This window comes from Apis florea, unplaced genomic scaffold (assembly GCF_048593485.1).
Source record: "Apis florea isolate Af1SG1 unplaced genomic scaffold, ASM4859348v1 contig_3170_pilon, whole genome shotgun sequence".
In the NCBI taxonomy this organism is placed as follows: domain Eukaryota; kingdom Metazoa; phylum Arthropoda; class Insecta; order Hymenoptera; family Apidae; genus Apis; species Apis florea.
Genome location: NW_028256714.1, coordinates 1,153,128 through 1,172,245, shown reverse-complemented (window position 1 = coordinate 1,172,245; position 19,118 = coordinate 1,153,128). Strand labels below are relative to the sequence as shown.

General features: G+C 39.2%; 1 protein-coding gene across 3 annotated transcripts in view; it reads right to left on the bottom strand.

Annotated features, from left to right (window-relative positions):
- unc-13-4A (BAI1 associated protein 3) overlaps nt 1-18,214 on the bottom strand; it is a 91,884-nt gene extending 73,670 nt beyond the window's left edge. The window contains exon 1 of one of the 3 annotated variants that reach the window (XM_086910214.1): nt 17,895-18,214. The gene's annotated coding sequence lies outside the window, so the exon portion shown is untranslated. The remainder of the gene's footprint in view (nt 1-17,894) is intronic. The other 2 variants (XM_086910212.1, XM_086910213.1) reach the window with 2 other exon arrangements.
- Between the last annotated feature and the right edge of the window lie 904 nt (nt 18,215-19,118).

Here is a 19,118-nt window from a genome sequence, read left to right as displayed (position 1 = left end):
CTAATCGGGGGTTTGGAAGAAAGGGGAGTGGAACATAGGATTGAAAGGGAGATAAGAAGAGGATTCGAAAAGGATGAAAGCCTCGAGAAAGCAGACACGTCGGAGAGTTAGCAGTAGTAGTAGAGATACGAGAGAGTGAAATTGAGAGAAGAAGAAGAAGAGGCTTTCGATGGTTCCTTCTCTCACGTCGATGCTCACTTCGTATTTTTTTTAAGTATTTAAATCTCGAGAATTCTCCCCTCGGGGAAAAATGATTTGGAATTAAAATAACTTGCCCACTTTTCTTCATATAAATCACACGATTTGTACAGAGATGTAGAACGTGAGAGAATCTTATACAATATTCGAGTATAAATCCCAAACTCGTGAAAATTTATGAAAAATTTCAAATATCTTCAAAGCGGATTAAAGAAAAGATTAATTCGAAATATGAAGAATTGCATCGATTGCAATTTTACAAATTATCATCAACAAGATATTAATGTTAAACAATTCTGCACGTAGGAGGCGTTCCAATACTTTTCTTTCTCTGATGAATCATTTTCGAATTTTGCCAACGTCGAGATTTCCTTTTTACACCTCTCTCGTTGTCTTAAACAAGTTTCCCTATATCTCATCGAAAATTGCAAACGTTTCGAATATTTTCCTTACCCACCGCGTGCGATGATTTATGCGAGCGAGAACACGGTAAATTGGATATATCGACGTTGCATAACATTTTTCAACTTCGACATGCAAAGCAAGAAAGCCGAGTTATTCGTGGATCGATTCGATGGATACGAATTAACGGAATACGTTTGACACGGGGAGAAATAAAATCTAATTTAAGCGGGAAGTTTAAAATGTAGATTGTTCGCGCAATCAAGTTGGAAATTCGATTTTCCAGAAACTTTTCTCCACGCGTGTTTACCGAAACGTGTACACAACACTCGTACGTGCTCCTCGTCCATGGGGGATTCCGTTCGACCAAATTTGCGTCATTCGCGTACGTACGTATGTGCGTGACAAAATAAAATAACAATTATTCCCTCTGGGAAAATTCGATACGAAATTTCTTCTCTGGATAGAAACAGCGATTCCACCAGATTGGAAATGACGACCTATCAAGTCCCTTTCTAAAATATTTTATTCAGAATTTCGTGTGTCGTTGAATTATAACACGCGTCCCTTCTTCTGAAATATTTTATACGCTCGAATCGTATCATATTGCTAGTAAAATTAAAATAACTTGATTCAAATAAAAGAAAAGGGGGGTTAGGTTGTATTTGGTGAAAAAGTACGGGATACACGACTGTCTATTGATTTTACGACGCGATCAAAGAGTGAAAAGTTGAGCGGAGCAAAATTTCAAAATACAACATCGATACAAATATCGCTCTCCATTAACCGTTCAATGTTGAAATTCCGACACTCGCCGATACAAATCATACTCTTCTTTCTCTTTGTCTTCCTCGGTTACGCAAAAGTTCATATCAAACGCGTGTAACCGAATAAAAAAAAAAAAAAAATCCATATTTTCCCAGAGCAAAGTTGGACACGCGTATTTGACACATTTCCAATATAAATTCACGTGCGAGATTCCAGATGCATGCTATCAAAACTGTAATATGAGATACACGCTGTTCCAACATCTTGTTTATAGAAAGAAAAAGAAGAATCTTCTGAAAAGAAAATTCATAGAGAAATATCTTTATCGTGGTAATCCAAAAAGAAAATTCGAAAATCTGATGGTAAAAAGGAAACGAAGAGATCTTCGATTCGAAATTCGTGCAACTCGAAAATCTTCGTGTATATATATATATTCAAAGTTCGAAAGGATGAAAAGATTTTCGCCTTTCGAAAAATCCCGTCAAAGGAATATTCACGAATCTCGCAAAAGAAGGATCTTCGATTCGAAATATCGTCTGAAAAGAAAATTCATGCAACTCAAAAATCTTCGTACATATATATATATATATTCAAAAAAAGTTCGAAAGGATCAAAAGGATTTCTCGCCTTTCGAAAAATTCCTGTCGAAGCAATACTCGCGAATCTTCGATTCGAGGTATCCTAAATCTAAAATATTCGATGTTACAAACAGGAAGATCCTCTGAAAAGGAAGTCCACGCCCCGCTATTTCGTGTCTCCAGCCAAAGATTCGAGAAGCAAAAAGAAAACCACCCTCCTCGGAAATGGCAAGGAATCCTATTGGAATCAGTTGGTTACAAAACGTTACAAAAATGTTTTTCCATATAAGTTGGGCTTACAATGGGGATCCCTTAGGCGAAAGGGAGGCTTTACACGGATCGTGGAGAGCGTGGTGGAAATACGAATACCGGTCCTCTTTTTTTTTTTCGAGAGGGGTGATCCGACCGCGTCTATTTCGCCGCTTTATCACCGTCGAATGTGCAACGGTGCGCGTGAAAGCGTACGAAAAAAAGAAGAAAGAAAGAAAGAAAGAAAGAAAGAAGGGAGAAAAATGGACGAAACCGATCGATTTTTCGAATGGATCGATAAAGAGGGTCTGGTTGGTCGGCCTGGTTGTTTCCATGAAGGACTTTTGAAGGGTGCGATCGTGGTTGAATCGTGTTAGTTAAAATGCAATTAAAATCTCGGGAGATAAAGATCGTTTGGACAAGTTTACAGGTCGGCCAATTGGTGGACATCGATCGAGAATTTGCAAATTGGTCGAATTCTGCCAATTCTTCTTTGGGGAAGGATTCTTTTGGACGAAGGAGAAATCGAAAAGTGAAAGTATTTGTAAGAGAATTTACATCGATATTGGATTTAGTATCGATAACAATACCACGTCGTCTATTGTTAACGAACTTGCACAGTTCGTTGGAATTTTTCACTGTGTGGATTCTTTTATCTCTCGTGACGAGAGACAAAAAGATGAGAATTATCGAAAACTCGCTTCTCAATCTAGCGTGAATAAACTCAAAAATCAATTATCAAAATCAACATTTTTTGATAGAAATTCCACCACCGCGAAATTTCTCATTCGAAGAATATTTGTACGCGAGAGTACATAAGCAGGATGATCTCAATATTGTAATATTTAATGAAATCTATACACTAATTTCTCTCTAGCTTTTATTCCTCGGAAAAAGATGCGAGTACTTGATCTAAAATTTAATAACGTTTCCACACACGCGAGAGGCAAAATTCGTTCCGCATGGCCTGTGTCGATCAAGGCTGAGTGTCGCTAATCGCGACACGTGTCGCGTATTCTTTTATCCACATTTTATCCGCTTTCTCTTTGCGTGAACCGAGGCGTTAAAAATCACCGAGTTTCTACTAAACTGAACTAACGCTGTTCGCGCATACGCGTTATCTCTTTTATTTACGGCCCACCTTTCTCCCTTTCGAGTCACGTGTACATTTTCAAGGGAATATTACCATTTTCCTTCCTTCCTCCTCCACATTTTAATCGCGTAAAATGAAGTTTATCGTCCTTATTAAAATATATCCCAGCTCGTCCGCGAAATATTCCATTCCCCTGATCTAAATTTCCGATCGTATGTAAATCTATATCTCTCTCTCCTTTATGGACACGCTAGTTTAAATTACAAATCGAAAGCCACGTTTATTACCCCCTTCTATACACGCCGTACACACCATCGATCTTCGATCAAACCATTATTATGTATTATACTCATATCTACTTTTCTATTTCTATTTCTTCTATTTTTCACTCAATAAGCGATTGGTAACGCGAACGATCAACATCCACTTACGATTTAAGAGTTTCCTTCGTAAACGATAGATTCGAACGAATTTAATATTCGTCTCCATTTAGAAAATTATGATTACAATTACCTTTGTTCAATTAATTGCAAATTCGCAGTTACAAGATACTCTTTCGAAGAAAATTGAAAAATTTCTTCCAACTAAATGGTGAATGGATCATCCTCCTCGTTCGTGAAAATTTATTAAACAAATAAGAAAGTAAGAAGAATCGTTCTTTAATCACCGAGCTTCCCATTTTCTATTTTCGACCGAGCTTCGAGAATCGAATGATCGACAGAAAGGCAATTTCACGGATCGCAACCCCCCCTCTCTTTTCCTCTCCTCTTTCTATCCTTTTCGAGAACGAGGGTAACGCTCTTCCCTTCTTCTTCTTCTTCTTCTTCTTCTTCTTACAGCTAGGTCAAAGAAAACTTCTAGAGTCGTCTTCTAGACGAAACAGAGTACACAGAGTCAAGGATTAAAATTGTAATCCACAGGGAGGAAGGGATGAAGCACACACTTTTCTAAGCATCAATTATACCGAGATGATCGAGAGTTTATTATTTTTTAGATTGCATTTCTCGTAGAAAAGAGTGGAGCAGTTCGAAAAGTGGCAACACAACGCATCGATTATACCGAGACTATGATCGAGACTTTATTTTCTACATTGCACATTATATAGAATTACGTAGAAAAGAGAAAGGTCTATTCTAGACGAGACTTAATCAGGGATTGAAATTGTAATTCACAAAAGAGAGGAATGAAGCATCGTTTTTTTCGATGGATCACAACGAGACTTTATTTTTTATATTGTACTTCTCGTAGAAAAAAGAACTATTTATATATTTTAGACGAGGCTTAATCAGGGATTAAAATTGTAATTCACAAAAGAGAGGAACGAAGCCTGACCATTTTCTACGCCTCGATGCATCACAACGTATTGGTTTATTATCGAGACTTTATTTTTCACGTTGAATTTCTCGTTCAGAATTACTAATAGAAAAGAGAAAGGTCTATTTCTAGCCTTAATCAGGGATTAAAATTGTAATCTACAAGGATGAAGTTTTCTACGCCTCGATGGACCACATGATACGATTGTCAATCGAAACGATCGAGACTTTATTTTCTATGTATGCGCTTCTCATTACGTAGAATTACGTAGAAAAGAAAAGAGAAACGCCTATTTTAGACGAGACTTAATGAAGAATTAAAATTGTAATTGACAAAAGAGTGGAATGAAGCACCATTTTCTACGGCTACGCCATTTCTCATATAATTATTATTAGAAAAGGGAAAGGTCTATTCTAGACTTAATCAAGGATTAAAATTGTAATCTACGACACGATTGTATCGAAATGATCGAGATTTCATTTCTTACAACGCGTAGAAGTTTTCCAGGTGGAAAAGAGTGTGGAGCAGTTGGAGAAATGGTGAGAACGCGGTTGCACAACGCGATTTAATAGGCGTTGAGAGCGTGTCGAAAATACCGGGATGTCGGACACGGTGTAACGAGCCCTTAGAGGTGGAAGCACAAAGTGCACCACCGCGAGTTCCTCAAGTTATTAAAGTTGTGCTTATTGTTGGAAACCGCGAGCAGTCACAAAAGCTGACTGGTAATATCGTTTTCCCGAGAAGAGAAGCTCGTCGATCTCCTCGATCTCGAGAAATCGTAAACTCTTCTAATTTTTTTTCCCTCTTCCCCGCAAATCTCCAATATATCAAGGAGGGGAATTTGTCGTGGTAAGTAGGTCGAGATAGATGGAGAGAAAGAGAGAGAGAGAGAGAGAGAGAAATGGAAAAGAAGAAAGAGAGAGACGAAGGAAATTAGAAATTAAATTAGCGGTGAAAGAAAAATTATAGGCAAGTAGAGGAAGAAATTTGCATTTGTGCAAAATCGATTTGCATTGTCGATTAAGAGGATAAAAATGTGGGGAGAGAGGGGGGGGGGGGGGCGAGGTCGAGTGAATTCTTGCACGATTCACGATCGAATTAAAAGGACGAATAATTATTATCATATTCCTCTTTCACCATTCGTGGATTTTACGCGATCCGTGCAATCGATCGTCCATCTAATTAACACAACCGCCGTAATTCGTTCGTTATTCGTTCTCCTCCTCGATTCCGTGGATAAAATTCCGCCAATCGAATAATTATTGTTACTCGCTTCGTCGTTTAAATCAGAGATAATTCAGGCAAAATTTCGAAATTTGTCCGAGAGAATTTGTGCCGAGTAAAGCGACGTTGATCGAACCTGCTCTTTTGTAAAAATATCAAATAGACGCTATTCGATGGATTATAATTATTACGAGATTTCGTGTCGTCAAAGAGGCGAAGGGTTAACGAATCGAGCGGACTTTTGCCTTCGATTCGAAAATTCGAGCACACGATTCGATTTAAATTCGAATTTAAACAGGCGTTTCAAAATATCGAACTCGTTCCACGCTATGATTGCGTAATAATAATTTAAATTTTAAATGTAATTATTCAACTTTTCAACTTAACTTTAGCGCGGAATTTTTCTGTGCAAATATTGCAGAGGAACACGGGTGAAATTTTCCTGGAACCAGTATTCGAGTGTACGTATACATGCATATATCATATTATATGCAATTGGCTGCGAGAGAAATTCGTTTCAAAGAATAAATTGGAGGCATTCTTCCAACGTCCACCGGGAAAATGTTTCTCCTGTTTCAACCGTGCGTTTTTTCTTATTTCGCTCGCGGAGTGGACGTATATTCGTAGCGTTTACTCGAGAAATGGCGTAATAATAAGATCGGTGAGAAGAGGTTAATTAAACTCAATGTTTGGCGTTAACAACTTTTCCTATTCCCTCTCGTCGTTCAACTCGTCGAGCCAATCTTCGTCGAATTGGAAAGTGGAATACGCTTATCATTGATCGCGCTTGTGACGAAACGAGATCGCCTTCTTTTTTCAAATTTTTTAATCTTTGATCAATTTTCACTCGCGAAACGTGATGTTTGTTTGCAATCGATACGTTATGACTGTAAAACGCGAATGCTTGAAAGAAAAACACGAAAATCTCTACGTTTGCATTACGCGAATTTGAATATCCGAGTCAAAGACGCGTTGTTTGCTTGCCAAGTTGAGATGGATCTTTTACAATTGTGAATCAATTTTTTAATGTAATAAAATATTTATTACGTATCGATGATTTTCAACATTTTATCTAAGAAAATGAAAATTCGATCGATCGATCGTAAAAGTGAAAACTTTCACGGAAAATATTACATTCGCGATTCATACCTCGAGAAAAAGGAATTTCCGTTTTCGAAAATTCGCTAAAATCGTACTTTTACCATTTTACCACGTGACTCGCGTAATTTAATTCTATTAATATCTCAAAAGGGACAAAAACGGATGAACGAAGAAGTTTGGTTTCGGTTTGCATGCATGCGATCAACACGCGTGTGGATAACCTGAGCTCTTCCATCGATTTCTCTGCCATAAAAACTCTACGAATCGCCTGCCCTCCTTCTCCAAAAAAAACTTTCCCCTCCGTCGAGAAAAAACAAGCATTATCTCTGACGAGTGAGCCGCAATTTTTACTAATCGTTCGTCGAAGAAAACGGGCAATTCTCTCCTGTTCCTTTCTTTTTTCTCAATCCGACAAAAGATCGTTGCAAGCTTAATTAACTCGCGCTTTAAACGCCAGTAAAAAGCCTCGTCGGTGTAATTAAGCGGGGAACGACAGGGGAGAATGCACGAGACGCTCCTCCGAGTTTGAACATCGGTTTCGTTTCCTGTCCTTCTTCCACTCCCTTCTTTTTTGCCTGTTGAAACAGTTCCTTCGAGAGAGTGCAGTTCGGAAACGAAACGAAACGAGATGGTTTTCTTCAATTAAACAGAAGAAAGGGTTTGAAAAAATCTCTCGAATTTTTCACTTCCTCCCAAGAAAACTTTCGATCTATCCCTATGGTTTCGAATCGATTCGAAATCTAACCATTCTTGGATTCGATCTGTCATCCATGAATTATTTGGAATTGCCTAGAAAAATTGCGCCTCTCCCTCCCTTTTATTTTCTTCTCGACTCTTCAAAAAGTCTTCCTTAAACAATTTTGAACGGGGGAGGAGCAGGTGTGGAAGCTCCAACTTCGCCACTCGGTGTTTCTCCTCGCGAATGCGAGGAAATCCCGAAAAGAGGAGGAGAAGGTGGAGAAGGAACGCGGATATTCGTTTTAACATTCTGATCGCGCTGAGAGGGCGGATAAATCGGATTAAGCTTATGTTCCACGGGGTCTGGAACAGGGGGTGAGGGGGGTGCACACCCTTAAAACGTTCGCTTCGACTCGCGATCGATATATATATATATATTATATGTGTACGACTGTTCACCTGCAAGATGCCACCTCGACGTTCTCCCTTAATGAACTATTTTTGTCGAGGAGGGAGAGGAGGAGGAGGAGGAGGAGGAGGAAAATACGAGCGCAATTTGAGAGGGATTTCAGCACGCGTTTCTGTTACGTGTTCAGGAGGCGAGGATGGATGAAACTTGGAGCGTGGACATATTTTTTAGAAGGTTTTTGACACGTCACGGCATAGGCAACCACGCGTTTCGAAGCACTTATAAGAATAAGGTCGGTTGGAAATTTGTATTTAGTCGAAATTGAGCGATGATTGGTATTTTTTAAAAAGTAGGCGAGAATTCGGAGAAGAAATTGGGAAGGTACGGTTGTTTCAGAGCAAAGTCGTTTTATAAGTTTCACGAATCACTGATGATTGGTATTTTTATTTTTCAGAATAGGAAAAATAGTAATAGTAAGAATTTAGAGAAGCAATTGTGAAGATACGCTCTTTTCGAGCAAGTAGTTCGAGCAAGTTCTTGTAAATTTCACGACCACTGATAATTGATATTTCTATTTTTAAAGTAGCAAAAATAAGCAAGAGAAGAAATTGTGAAGATACGTTCTTCTTTTCGAGCAAGGTCGTCTTAGTAAGTTTCACGAACCATTGATAATTGATATTTTTCAGAATAGGAAAAATAGATAAGAATTCAGAGAAGATACGTTTTTTTTCGTGCAAAGTCGTTTTGTAAATTTCATTTCAACCACTTCACGAGTGATAATTGATATTTCTATTTTCAAAATAACAAAATACGTGAGAATTCGGAGAAGCGAAGTCGTCTTGTAAATTTCACGCGTAAAGAGATATCTTCGCTGCTCGATTCTCACTTTCGAGCGGATCGTGGTGCAACGTCTTCGAAGCTTCAACAAGATGGTCCTCGTTTATCAAATGAGCGTTAGCGCGGTTTAAAAGAGGAATTATCGAGGAAATTGGGGGACGTCGAAAGGTGGGAAGTCAGTTCTCGTTACTGGGGAATTCAACGTTTACGAGAAGTGGCAAAGTTTTTTGATATCGCGACGTGGTGCTCGATCGGATTCCTCGAATGTTAGAATTTCTGAAATTCTCTTACCTCTGGAAATCTAATATCACACGAACGGTGAATATTACCGAAAGTTATAAATAAAAATGAAAAATGTGAACAAAAACGTTAAGAGAAATAAAAGTGAAATTCGTTGGCGAAAATTTTGTTCCGTCAAAAAATTTTTTCGACCGATTACACTGATTTATCCCCTTGTATTTCTAAAATTAAAAATTAAATTATGTTTGAAATGGTTTGATATCAAGGAAATTTATCTCTCTCTCTCTCTCTCTCTCTCTCTCTTCGTCGAGTTTCAGCGAATTTAATAAGGGATGGAATTATTAAAACGTATTGAAACGCGAGTGGATTAAACAGGGGAGGCGTTCATCCCCTTAACCATCATACCTCGATCCCGTTGTAAACATCGAATTCCGACAAATCTATTAAATTTGACGTTTTCAACGCGCAACCGTTTTCCCTTTCTTCGGTAAACACAGTCTCGATTAAATATTCGCTCGAGCGAATATTAACGAATATTAATGGCGGGGGAGAGCGGTTCTCTCTCCCTCTCGATAGAAATGGCTCGATAAAACAATCGTTTGTTCTCTCCATTAAACTTTCGGTGAATATTATTGCGAGTGAAAAATACAGATGTTCGTAGAAAGAGAAAGTAGACAATGAATTTGTTAATTCTTTTTTTTTTTTTTTTTTTCCCCTCTCGATAACATTCGATTTCTCGTTATCTCGCCATCTTTTTAGATCGAAATCGATCTTAAAAGGATTAATTAATTAATTCAGGATTCGCCAAGTGTGCGGAACAACGTGTGCTAAATAAACTCTCGTTCTTTCATTAATTAACGAATTAAACTCGAGCGAAGAGGTGTCTCGTCATTGTCACGACTCGAACGAGGAAAAAAAGAAAAGAAACGCGACAGAATCGTTCCTCGAACGCTCTTTAACTGTTCACTCAGAGAGATTCTGATCTCTAAGGTGGTGTTAACCAACGTGTCCCATTAGAAATTGATCCTGTTGCATCGCAGGATGATGTAATAGAAAATTTGAAAATAATACATAAATAAAGTATTTTCATATCGTTTCTTTTATTTCTTTGAATACGACTTTATATATAATTTTTATTATATTTAGTTACGTTTTTATTTATTGTACGTAATTTATTTTCTGATAAAGAAATATTGAATATTTTTACATACTATTTTGAGTAAACATTTTAAGAAACTTGGATTGATTTCATCCCCCCCCCCTCTCTCTCTCGAAAGGATATTGCAAGAATGATAAAAAGAAATAGTTCGATAATTCGTTATTACGATATTTTACGATATTTCGCGTGAAATCAGAATTTAAGCTGAATTCGCGTAAAAAGTGTAGTATCTTCTCCTGAAGATTTCGTTTTGCGTTGTGACGTTGTTTTGGTTGAGAATAAGAAAAAAAAAAAAACATTCCGTGTTATCCAAAACGGAACAGTGTGCATCACGCGATATTAAAAAGTTAGGGGGAAAGTTTTCGTTCGAGTTGGTCGAGTTAGTGGCTTTCTCCTCCTCTCTCGCCTCTTGTTTTCAATTTAGGTCACGTCGACCCAGTCTTAGAATCGGACATACGAAAGAAATTCTCTTTGCCTTCGCTTTGGCCGCCTCTCCTTCCTTAAATTCCAAACCTTTCCCCCACCCTTCCTTCAAACGAGGAGATGTCGCCATTCGACGCTTCTCAAATCCTCTTCGAATGTAAACCGTGTCTCCCTTTCTTTTTCTTTTTGACACACGCACAGAAATTTCAATTTTTCTCGAGCAAGTAACAAATTCATCGAACGTGGCAATCCATTTTTCTTCTAACGAAAATGTTGGTTCGGTTGTGCAGTGGTGAACAATAAATAAGAAATATTTAGCTGAATGGATATATTTACACGTGAATGCACGTGTCTACAGAACAACAATTGAAGATCACGTCAGCTACATAGTAACACTGCTAGCAACGTTCAATGATAAAATTATATATAAAATTTCGACGAACTTTGTATTCCATAACAGAAAACGTAACAAGAAACAACGAAATCCCTCTTTCGATTCGATTTTGATCGAGGACGCATCTTCTCTTCCAACGCCTGTGCGACACGAGGAAGACGAAGAAGGACGAAACGACAGCGAGAAGATGAAGGGAGAGGCACGTTTTTCCGATTCGAAACGGTATGAAATTTTTGCAAAGGTTACGGAAATGGGAAAAGGAACGTCTATCGGACGACATGTTAAAACTAATTTTCACCGGACGCGCCAGACACCGTAATGGAAAGTTCCGTGGGCAAATAAATCGGATGAACAGCTCCTTCCCTAAATCTAGGGATATTTTATGCCAAGATTTTCAATCGTGCAACCACTCGTCGCTGGATAAATATTAAATTGGCCGAATAACGAGTAATATTCAATTCACAAAGTGTATGCAAGCTCTCGAACCTTTGTCTTTTTTCAGCGCGAAATGGAGAGGCTTCCCCCTGTTCGAATGCGCTGGACGAACGAGTTGTTTGGAAAACCGCTTGCGAGACACTGTTCGTCATCCGTGGAAATTTAAATTTCGAAGGAGAATAATTTCGAAGTGAAACGAAGATTGGAGAAGTTTCGCTTTGGGGCTAGCTTCTCGACACGATAAATTGCTGGTTAACGAGGTTTTCATATATTTCGAAAGGTGGATCGGTAGGTGGAAATAATTTTCGAACTAGTTTTCGAACGTGTGTGTGTAAGATGTGCCGGCCTCGAGTTTCGACAAAGTTTTATTAACCGAAAGCTTACTTCTTCGACGCGTAAAAAGAAATTACCAAGTGTAATTTCCGGCCGATCGATCGGAAACGTTTCCCGAGAAATTTAAAATGATCGGGCTGAGATAAGGCATAGATAAGGAAAATAATTTTTTAAACAGCTTTCCAACTTGTTGCAAAACGGATCGACGAGTAAAAATTTCCATCGATCGGATCCTTTCTTCCAAACGTTTCTCCCAACCGAGTTTGTGATTTAAATTGAAAGGGAGGAGAAAAAAAAGAACGATTTAAGATTCAGCCGTGAGATCGAGTGAAATTCGTGAGCATCGAATTAGAACGAGACAAATTAGAAAATGATATTTCGGATCGGGGGAAGAAATATTGGAAATATTTTCCGAGATCCGCTTCGAGGAACGAGATTTGTGCACGGAGCATGGAGAGGAATAAGGGAGAAAGAAGGTTGGAAAGGCTCGAAACATTAAGTAATAGCTTGCCTCCATTCTTTCCTCGAGGTCAACAAGAGATTACCGCGAATCGAAAGAGTTGGAGCGGCCAAGCCAAATCGATTCGCATTCCACACCACACACGCTTTTCCATCCCTGATTTCCTTCGAATTTTTTAAATTTTTTTTAATTTTTTTTCGCGATCTAATCGCGAAACTTTCTTCTTCTTCTCCCTTTCACGTTTTATTGAACGGAACAAAGAATCGCGAATCGTGACATTTTTGCGTCGAATATGTCGGGATCGATAATGTGACAATCTCGTGGAACGGGTAAATATCCCGTGCTGTCCCCTTAAATAAATGTTTTAACCATTGATATTTCACTCGACGAATGAGCACGAGTGGGTTTTCATTCATCGACGTGTGCGCTTCGATTTGTCGAATTATTCTTGAATTTTAATCGCCGACAGAATTAATATGGACTCGCAACGACAACTTGAACAGGCTCGTCCATCCACGTTAGACCAATTTCTCCAATTTCGTATTCGATCCTCGTTCCTTTCGCAATTAACGGGATAAAATCTGGAAAATAAACTCGTTCGATCGAGATAATCTTACGACAAATCCTCTACTCGACTCCCATTTTAGATTCCCTCGCGAGAGGGATACAAGCGCTTTGGATCCCAAGAGGGGTGTCTCCAAGAAATTAAATAACGCGTAACTTTCTTTCGTGAAACTTTCCTTTTTTTTTTTTCAAATCGAATCAAAGCGTTGCCGGCTCGTCGAAGAGAAATCTTGAAAATACGAATTTTATACAAATTTTAGAAAAATTCGGTTTCTCCTTTCCCAGTCTTTCTCTTCGAGAAACCTTGAAGAAGCAAGGCTCCGCAACACCGATCGATAATTCTCGAAATTATTACGCAAATTGCGGGACAATAAATCTATCGTGGTATTCGTTCAGCCTAATTTTAAACACACGAGATTTATTTTAAATAACTCACTTGTGAGAGGGGGAAACGCGAAACAGGCAGTGATTAGGGAGGTTATTTTAGCCAGGTTCCTCCTATTGTTCGCCGTATTTTCACGAATAAACGGTTCATTTGCATCGATTTCGATGACCGGCGAGCGTTTATTGGAAAGTATACGGCCCCGTGATTTCGACATTAACTGCCTACTGGTTTCGATACGTGTATATATATTTGGAAAATGTACGAAATAACCGAACCGTTCAAAAAGGGAAAAAAGAAAAGAAAAAGAAAAAGAAAAAGCTCGTATCGTATCTTGTGCGATGTGCAAACATTTATAGAGCACAGTTTTATTTTTATCCATTTTTATTTTCCTTGTTGCGAGAAGAAATATTAAAAAAAAAGGGGGAAATATTTTGTTCCAGAATTAAGTACGTACGAGGACGTTGGGGGTTTTAGAGTAAATGTAAATGTACAAATTAATTTTCTAATTAAAGATCCCCTTTTATGATAATTAAGCAAGCCCCCCCCCACTCTTCTTGTAATCCGCAATTACAAGTAAAAAGAATTTTTAATAGGACAACGAAAATAGAATATTCTATTTCTATATAGCCAGTAAATGAAGCTTTTGCGTTTGTCGGGTTAAAAAATTGAAATTTATAAAAGTAGGATGATTGTCACGAAGATCTGGAATAATATCGTGCAATTTATCCAACAACGAATATCATTAATTATCCGTTATCGTTGAAAAATTTGAGAAATTTTTTTTCACGAAAATCTTTCCTTCTTCCGTATATTCTTCGCTTCTTCGGCCCCAAACTTTTCGATCAAAATGTTTTGATCTCGCTTGTCCTCCTTTTCAATTTCCCCGCCGAGTTAGCTTCTAATTTCTAGAAGTTATTTTCTTGGTTTCGTTTCGGTATCGATCGACGCCAAGTGGAAAGTTTGGAAAGATAAATTCGCCACAACACACGCTCCTCGGCCATGCGTTCAACAGAAATTAATCAATAGTTTTCAACTTGTGTCTTCCTTCCGCTCCAGTTTTACACATCGAAAATTTCGGTTCTTTTATCGATCCAGATCGATAAACGCCGCGAAACCGCGGAGAGATATTCCTTTTCATTCGCTTCGATCTTCGAGTGTCTTCTTTTTTCGAATTCTCTATCTGACAAAATTAGTTATAGTTGACACGAGTCAAGTGAAACAAACAACGGGACAATAGTTTATAAATAGAAAGAGAAAAAGTTGCGCAAATATTTATCTCCCTGTTTTTTACGCTCTTACTTCTTTCGAAAGAGAAACTCTCGAAGTCTCGAGGAAGCTAAGAAATAAGAGATAATATATTAGGCGTGCGAATAACTTCCTTTCCCCTTATCATCGTAACTTTTGACCGAATTTCGAATTACTTCGTATTTGCATATTGTATTTTCTCTAGAAAGATATTAAAAATATTAGAATATTCGAATATTATTAAGCGTCGTCGACGACAGTGAAAGTTGATGTGAAAGAGAATAATTTGATAGATACTCTAAATAGCGATAGTGATGATTTACTTGCTCTATGAAAACGTTGTAAGCGATTGGTTATATTAAGTTCTGACCGAATTCGAATTACTTCGGACGATGTTCTTCAAAAAAATATTAAAAATATTAAAATATTAGAAAAATAGCCTAAAAATGTCGTCGAAAGGAATATTAAAAAATATTTGTCGACCACAATGAAAGTTTTGCCAAGATCTATCAAAAAATAATTTGATTAAATATTTTAAATAGTGATGGCGACTTTACTTTCTCTATGTAAGCGAGTGGTTATATTAGATGTGCAAATAAGTTCTGACCGAATTCGAATTACTCCGCATTCGAACAATGTTTTCTAAGAGTTATCAAAAATATTAGAAAGATACTCTTTATTAAGGTTCTGCCATGATCGAAAGTAATTTGACGGATATTTTAAATAGCGACAGTGGCGATTACTTGCTTTACGATACGATGAACGCTCAACCAAATCGTGAAACGTGTGATATTCTTGTTGTTGGAGCTTAAACCAAAGGATTAATTATTAGACATACGAATAATCCTTTCCTTTTTCTCTACCATCACAACTTCCGACCGAATTCGAATTACTTCCCGTTCGCCATCCGAAACATCGTTCTTTCGTTTGTAAGAAGAGAGTTTCGAGCGATTCGCGTCTTACTTTTCGCTTAGAAGATCGGTCGTCGAAGCTACTGAAAGCTGTATCTCACGAAACGTGCGAAGAATCGTAGCAAAGATTCGAAGCGGGAAATTTTAAATTAAATTTCGAAAGGCGACGATCGTTCACGAGAAAGTTCGATGATTTCGAGGAATCGAGAAGAATTATATCTATCTACTAAAACGTAACAATCTGATTTGCGTGATAAAATATCGAATTTGAAAGAAAAAGGGAGCGAAAGTTACCTGCTTGCACACTTCGCTTGATACCTTTCGTTCGTTCGTTCGAATTTTCGTTCGAAACCGAAATATTCGACGGAATTAAGGTTGTTAACCGTCTCCGGAGGAAATTACAAGCCGGCTCACCTAATAACAAGTGGAAATAATAGATAAGCAAAAAGCTGGTCAGATCAGCATTTTCGCGTTGAAAACCACGAGGGCGGACGACAGAGTCTCTCTCCCTCCTCCACAATCCTAGCACTGGATACTGTTACGCGATTGCGTGATATAGGACCACGGTAACAAAGTGAAGTTTAGTTTCTGTTTTCACGTTGAAATTTCACGCGGTGGTGGGCGAATTAAATTACGAATGATAAATATATAGCCGTTGTATCGGTGGGTTAGCCTTTGCGCGTGTTTGAAACAATTATATAATTCGCTGGGCGAATTATTGGTGAGAAATTTTTGAAAGTAATTTTTCACCGCGGATCTGCGCATTTAAATTTTGAAACGTCGTATCTCCTTTTTTAATTTTAATTTTTAATCCTTTCGTTTGTGGATAATAATTCGTTTGTGGGTTCTTTTTTTTTTTTTTTTTTAATAATAAATGATCGGCGTTACTATATCACGAGGCGTGATGATGGATACATAAGATAAATAAGAAATTTTCGGTATAATGAGAAGGGTAGAACGGAATGAAATTGGTGTCGATTATAAATTCACAAGGGAATTAGAGACGGAACATGCGAATCTTTAAGCAAGAGTTACGATCGCGAGAGATGTTCGAAGAATCGAACTACGACAGTTAAATTAATCCATTTCGTTCGATAATAAACTATCATCGTCCTCGATTCTTTTATTCCATATTAACGTCTCCTTCCATTAAGATTCTTGCAATTTCACGTATCATTTTACGATAATTTTGCGTCTTTGATCAACCGACTGCATGACCCACATTCTTTTGAATCTATCGAAAAAACTCATCGGCACGTATATATATATATATATATATATATATATATATATCGTGTAATTAAATTCGAGGATATAACGAACCTTGACATCCTCGTCCCACGTCGAAAATATTCGCGATTTAAATTAATCTTTTTCGAGAGAGACTTTTCTTTCGCCAGAAAGAGAGAGAGAGAGAAAAAACAAGCCTGAATGATTTTCCAAAATATACGAACCACTTGTTACGGGATTTCTAAAAAGAGAAAAAAACTCCATCAATCTTTGAACAAAAATTATTCCACGATATTTCATCTCATCGATCTATGAAAAGGGTTATAAAATAACGAATCGAAATGGATTCACATACGTGGGAATCGATAATATCCTGTAACTCGAGAGAGAAAGAGAGAGATAATTCGCAAGATATTCCTTCGATCGTCGATATATATTTATCCGCAATATATTTCCGCGCGATATTTGTCAACAAACGTATCTACATCGATGAAGCGAGTAGCAATTTATGTGAAACGCTGTATATGTGGAACGAGGACACGATGCGAAGCGAGGCAAGAAATAGAAAAAAGGGGGAAAAAAGAAAACCCATTCGACCAGGTATTCGGTATTTATTTAAAAATCGAATATCCATGTTCTAAAAATGCGATCCCCCTCGACCTTCGAAATCAGGATTGAAACTTTCTCTTCTCTTTCCCATCGAACGGTCGGGCACAATTTCGCACACACGATTACACCCTTTCGCCTCGTCACCTTTTTTATTTTATTTTTTATTCGCGAAAATCCTTCGTTCGTTCTTCTCTTTCCTCGAATGAAAAAAAAAAGGAGGAGAGAAAGGGGGAATACTTCAAAACGGAGGGGAAAAAAGAAAAAGGGATAAAATTGAACACAAGCGCGTAGAGGAACACAGACAGGCTTCGAACGAAGGGAACGCGTGATAGCAATATTTCGCGGAACGATATAAGAAAATTATATTACGTTGAACGTAAGAGAGCAAGAGAAACACTTCCTCACTTTCGAATATTCCCCCATAAACGACGCGATTGGAACAACAGAGAAGATCGGTCTCCTCGAAATCATCCGTCAATCATCGGTCGATCGATCGATCCAGCACCGATCCACCACCACTTTTATCGAAACCGAAACGAGACGCGATGAAACGAAGGGGGATCGCGAATCGATACCCGCTACACTCCCCCTCACTTGCGAGCAACTCGAGGTTTCGAGGTGCGGTGAACCTTCTTTCTTCTCTCCAAGTACTCACCACTCACTCTCCTCCTCCTCCTACTCCTCCTCCTTCTCCTCAACGCGAGGAGTTCGTCCACCCTCCTTTTGAAGTTGAAACTCGACGAGCGTTTTCACGCGGCGACGAGAAATTCACGCGATGGGCGAAGGAACGAACGAACGAACGAACGAACGAACGAAGGAAGTAAAGAAAGAAGAAAAGAAGGAAGGAAGGAAGGAAGGAAGGAAGGAAAGAGAAAGAACGGTAGAGAGATACGCGTAGAGAGAAAGAGACAAGCGCGTAAGGTGGAAATCTGGGATAGCCACTTGTAGAGCCGGCGGATGACCGGGCGCGTAAACCAGACTGGCGGGTTGGCAAACAGGTGAGATACCGTCGCGTGCCCGTCTTTCTCCGTCTCCTTTCCTCCTTCCATCCCACCCCTCCCTGTCCACCCTCCTCCAATAACCCGGCCGCCCCGTTCTCCGTCTCCCTTTCGCGCCCTGCCATACCCCTACACGCTCCTCCCCCACTCCCACCACTCCTCCCCCCAACGCGTATTCAACCCCCAGATTCTCTACCGCGCCTCGTATATTTACTCTCTCTCTCTCTCTCTCTTCTTCTCCTCGCGAGACATCATCGTCGTCGTCATCATCATCTTGCAACGATCCTCCTTCGCGTCTTCTTATTCCATTTTTCTCCTGATCTTTCCTTTCCTTTCCTTCCCTTCCCTCGCGATGCTTTATCGCGGCCGGTGGTGGATGATACGTTGTTTCCACGACCGAGGCCAAATCCCCCTACCCCCTCCCGTATCTCTCGTAATTCCGCTCGCCTCCCCTCGCTCCCCTCGCCCACCGATAACCCTACCCATGGGTATGGCTCTCTCTTCTGTCTCGCTCGGCCTGCAGGCAGGGGGTTACAACCGGAGGTACTTGCGTGCGCACCACGTCCATCGATCTATTTCAGCTCACCTACGCTCCTCTCCTGGCGAAGCCTGGCCCCTGTTGTCTCCGACTGCTAACCTGTGCAACCCTCCTCCCAACACCGCCAACGATCGTCGGCCAACGATCAACCGACGAATTTTATCGCGATCCAGAGATCTCTCCGGGCGGAGGGGGTCGCGTTAAACTCCGCTCCTATCCCCGCGTACGTGTGTGTTACGGATGTGTGCGTGTGTAGGTAAGGGTGGATTTATCCGGAGAAAGTTTCCCATCATCGCGGTGGTGGTGATAACGTTTTGATAACGTTCGATTGATATTTCGATTG